The sequence below is a fragment of the Pongo pygmaeus genome, chromosome Y, assembly GCF_028885625.2.
Source record: "Pongo pygmaeus isolate AG05252 chromosome Y, NHGRI_mPonPyg2-v2.0_pri, whole genome shotgun sequence".
NCBI classification, from domain to species: domain Eukaryota; kingdom Metazoa; phylum Chordata; class Mammalia; order Primates; family Hominidae; genus Pongo; species Pongo pygmaeus.
In genome coordinates, this window is record NC_072397.2 from 2,827,241 (window position 1) to 2,832,267 (window position 5,027).

The following is a 5,027-nucleotide window of genomic DNA, read 5'->3' on the forward strand; positions in this document are numbered from 1 at the left end:
TCTTCAGGGATTGGACTTCTTCCTGGTTTAGTCTTGGGAGGGTGCATGTGTCTAGGAATTTATCAATTTTTTCTAGATTTTCTAGTTTATTTGCGTAGAGGTGTCTATAGTATTCTCTGATGGTGGTTTGTATTTCTGTGGGACTGGTGGTGATATCCCCCTTATCATTTTTTATTGTGTCTGTATGATTCTTCTCTCTTTTGTTCCTTATTAGTCTGGCTAACGGCCCATCTATTTTGTTAATCTTTTCAAAAAACCAGCTCCTGGATTCATTGATTTTTTTGAAGGATTTTTCATGTCTCTATCTCCTTCAATTCAGCTATCATCTTAGTTATTTATTGTGTTCTTCTAGCTTTTGAATTTTTTTGCTATTGCTTCTTTTGTTCTTTAATTGTGATGTTAGGGTGTCGATTTTGGACCTTTTCCACTTTCTCATGTGGGCATTTAGTGCTATAAATTTCCCTCTTAGTAGTGCATTAGCTGTGTCCCAGAGATTCTGGTATGTGTCCCAAAGATTCATCTCTGTTCTCATTGGTTTCAAAGAACTTATTTATCTGCCTTACTTTCATAATTTACCCAGTAGTCATTCAGGAGCACAGGTTTTTCAGTTTCCATGTAGTTGAGTGGTTTGAGTGAATTTCTTAATCCTGATTTCTAATTTGATTGCACTTTGTCCACTTTGTCCAGCGCTGAGTTCAAGTCCTGAATATATCCTTGTTACTTTTCTGTCTCTTTGATCTGTGTAATATTGACAGTGGAGTGTTACATTCTCCTATTATTGTGTGGGAGTCTCTGTTTCATTGTAGGACTCTAAGAACTTGTTTCATGAATCTGGGTGCTCCTGTATTGGGTGCATATATGTATTTATGATAGCGCTTCTCGTTGAAATAATCTGTTTACCATTATGTAATGCTCTTCTTTGTCTTTTTTTATCTTTGTTGGTTTAAAGGCTGTTTCATCAGTCTGGGATTGTAACCCCTGCTTTTTTTTTTTTTCTTTCCATTTACTTTGTACATTTTCCTCCATCCCTTTATTTTGAGCCTATGGGTGTGTTTGCACATGAGATGAGTCTCCTGAATACAGCACACCAATGGGTCTTAACTGTTTATCCAGTTTGCTAGTCTGTGTCTTTTAACTGGGGCATTTAGCCCGTTTACATTTAAGTTTAATATTGTTATACATGAATTTGATCTTGTCTTCCTGATGCCAGCTGGTCATTTTGCACATTAGTTGATGCAGTTTCTTCATAGTGTCATTGGTCTTTACATTTTGGAATGTTTTTGCAATGGCTGGTACTGGTTTTTCCTTTTCATATTTAGTGCTTCCTTTGGGAGCTCTTGTAAGGCACACCTGGTGGTGACAAAATCCCTCAGCATTTGCTTCTCTGGAAAGGATTTTATTTCTCCTTCACATACGAAGCTTAGTTTGGCAGGATATGAAATTCTGGGTTGAAAATTCTGTCTTTAAGAATGTTGTCTATTGGCCCCTACTCTCTTTTGGCTTGTAGAGTTGCTGCAGAGAGATCCACTGTTAGTTTGATGGGCTTCCCTTTGTAGGTCACCTCCCTTTCTCTGTGGCTGCCCTAAACATTTTTTCCTTCATTTCACCCTTGGAGAATCTGATGATTATGTGTCTTGGGGTTGTTCTTCTCGATGAGTATCTTAGTGCGTTCTCTGTATTTTCTGAATTTGAATGTTGGCCTGTCTTGCTAGATTGGGGAAGTTTTCCTGGTTCCATTCTCCCCCTCACTTTCAGGTACACCAGTCAATCATAGGTTTGGTCTTTTCACATAGTCCCATATATCTTGGAGGTTTTGTTCATTCCTTTTCATTCTTTTTTCTCTAATTTTGTCTTCACACTTTATTTCATTAAGTTGATCTTCAATCTCTGATATCCTTTCTTCTGCCTGATCAATTCAGCTGTTGATACTTATGAATTCTTCATGTAGTTCTCGTACTGTGATTTTCAGCTCCATCAGGTCATTTATGTTCTTCTCCAACAGATTATTCTAGTTAACAATTCCTGTAACTTTTTTTTCAAGGTTGTTATCTTCCTTGCTTTGGGTTAGAACATTGTCCTTTAGCTCAGAAGAGTTTGCTATTACCCACCTCTGAACTATACTTCTGCCAGTTTGTCAAACTCATTCTCCATCCAGTTTTTGTCCTTGCTGGAGAGGAGTTGCAATCATTTGGAGGAGAAGCGGCATTCTGGTTTTTGGAATTTTTAGCATTTTTGTGCTTTTTCTCATCTTCCTGGATTTATCTACCTTTGATCTTTGATGCTGATGACCTTTGGATGGAGTTTTTGCGTGGGTGTCCTTTTTGTTGATGTTGATATTATTGCTTTCTGTTTGTTAGTTTTCCTTCTAACAGTCTGGCCTGTCATCTGCAGGTCTGCTGGAATTTGGTGGGGGTCCACTCCAGAGCTTGTTTGCCTGGGTATTACCAGCAGAAGTTGTAGAACAGCAAACATTGCTGCCTGCTCCTTCCTCCGGAAGCTTCATCCTAGAGGGACATCAGCCTGATGCCAACTGGAGCTCTCTTTTATGAAGTGTCTGTGGACCCCTGGTGGGAGGTATCTCCCAGTTAGCAGGCACAGGGGACAGGGACCCACTTGAGGAGGCAGTCTGTCTCTTAGCAGAGCTCAAGTACTGTGCTGGGAGACCTGCTGTCTTCAGAGCCAGATGACAGGAACATTTAAATTGGCTTAAGCTGCGCCTACAGCTGACCCTTCCCCCAGGTGCTCTGTCCCAGGGAGATGGGAGTTTTATTTGTAAGCCCTTGACGGGGGCTGCTGCCATTCTTTCAGAGATGCCCTGCCCAGTGAGGAGGAATCCAGATAGGCCATCTGGCCACAGCCACTTTGCTGCACACTGCAGTGAGTTAAGCGTAGTCCAAACTTCCTGGCAGAACTTAACACTGTGAGGGGAAAACCACCTACTCAAGCCTCAGTAATGGTGGACACCCCTCCCCCCACCAGGCTCGATCGTCCCAGTTCGACTTCAGACTGCTGTGCTGGTAGTGAGCATTTTAAGCCAGGGGTGCTTAGCTTTCTGGGCTCCGTGGGAGTGGTACCCACTGAGCAAGACCAGTTGGCTCCCTGGCTTCAGCCCCCTTTCCAGGGGAGTGAGCGGTTCTGTCTCACTGTAGTTCCAGGTGTCACTGGGTATGAAAAAAACCTGCCGTAGATAGCTGAGTGTCCCAATTTTGTGCTTGAAACCCAAGGCCCTGATTGTGTAGGCACATGTGGTAATCTCTTGGTCTGCAGGTTGTCAAAACCATGGGAAAAACATAATATCTGGGCTGGATAGCTCAGTCCCTCAAGGGTTCTCTTGGCTAGGGGAAAGAGGTCCCCAGTCCCTTACACTTTCTGGGTGAGGTGACATCCCACCCTGCTCCTGCTTGCTCTCCATGGGCAGCACTCACTGTTTAACTAGTCCCAATGAGATGAACTGGGGATCTCAGTTTGAAATGAAGAAATCACCTGCCATCTGCGTTGGTCTTGCTGGGAGCTGCAGAACGGAGCTGTTCCTATTTGGCCATCTTCAGATTTGTTTCTTATTTTTAATTAGTTTGTCTTTTACTATTAAATTGTAAGAGTTCTTTATATTCTGGATAGAAGTCTCTCATCAGATTCGTGAGTGAGCATTTTATTCAAATGATTTGTTCCCTCCAGCATTCATATTTCTACCGTCTACTGTAACTGGCATATGTCTGTCTCTTTTACCTCAACTTTCTAAGTTTTACATTTTTCTCCCTAGTGAGTGCTTAGGGGCTCTCAGCCTTCTGTGCCTAAGGAGGAATTTCAGAACTGAGAGATCCCTAAGTTGTCTGACTCAGAAAGTCACAGTGACCCAAGGCTCTCTCCATCCCAAGGCCTTTAGTTGTGCATTCCAGACAGGAAGCCTGCCCGGCCAGCTCCTCTAGCACTTTAAGCAGTGTCCCCTCCCTGCCTCCCATCTTGTTCTTTGTTCCCATACTGCACAGGGGCTCTGCGTGGTGAGCATGGGAGCTCACTACTGCCTGGAGCTGCTGCTATTGCTGAGGTGTAAGAACCCTGGAGAGGTAAGAAGATAGGGTGTGTGTATTTCAGGCTCTGTGTTTCGTGCCTACTGCTAGAAGCAAGGTAGGACCCAAGCCAGGAAGACATGAAAGATTCCATGGGGTAATAATCCCAGAGCAGCACCTGGGAAAGGTGAACATAAGCAGGAAAGGAGAGAAACAATAGCATTAGAGGGACTCACTCAGTGTGCTCTGGCACTTGAGTCTCTTTTAACCTCAAAGTTCAGGTGGTTCAAATTACAGTCCCACTGTGTCTGCCTGTTGGTTTAGGAGAAAATTCAGTCTTCTCACTGTGTCTGCCTGTTGGTTTAGGAGAAAATTCAATCTTCAAATCTGGCTCATGGGAATATTACATATGCCAAGACATTTAAATATTTGTTGAAAGCTCAGAACAAATTATAGTAAGGACCCACCGTTTCTTCTACACCATTCCTTTTGCCTATTTTTTCAGAATTTGAAAATCAATGGAATTTGACTCTAACATGCACATTAGCTTATAATGTTACTGCTGCATGGGTCTTAGTGATATTCCTGTCCAGTATTTTCCTGCTAGAGGTTCACAATAGATCAGACATTGGCAGTGTCACCAGGCTAATCCAGGACAGAACTGAGCTGAAACATCCTTGCTAAAGAGCCTCTCTTTGGGTCTCAATCATTGAGTACTGTATAATGACTGACAATTGGTGACAAAGGCATATGTTGCCCTTTTCCTTAGTATGATGAAGGATCAAGATTCTACAACATCTATAAGCAATTAGGGTACTGATGTGGAGCCATAAAATGTGATCCAACTTTGTCCTGTGGCCACTCCATTCAGCAAAGACAGATGACTGGTTCAGAAAACTTTGGTTTTGTTGTGTGCATGCAATAAAGGCAGACTTTGGTGCAAACCTTACTTTTTTAATGATTCCAGGGTTTTTTTTAATGGTTTCGTAGAAAGAACCTCAAAAATCATCTTTTCATATT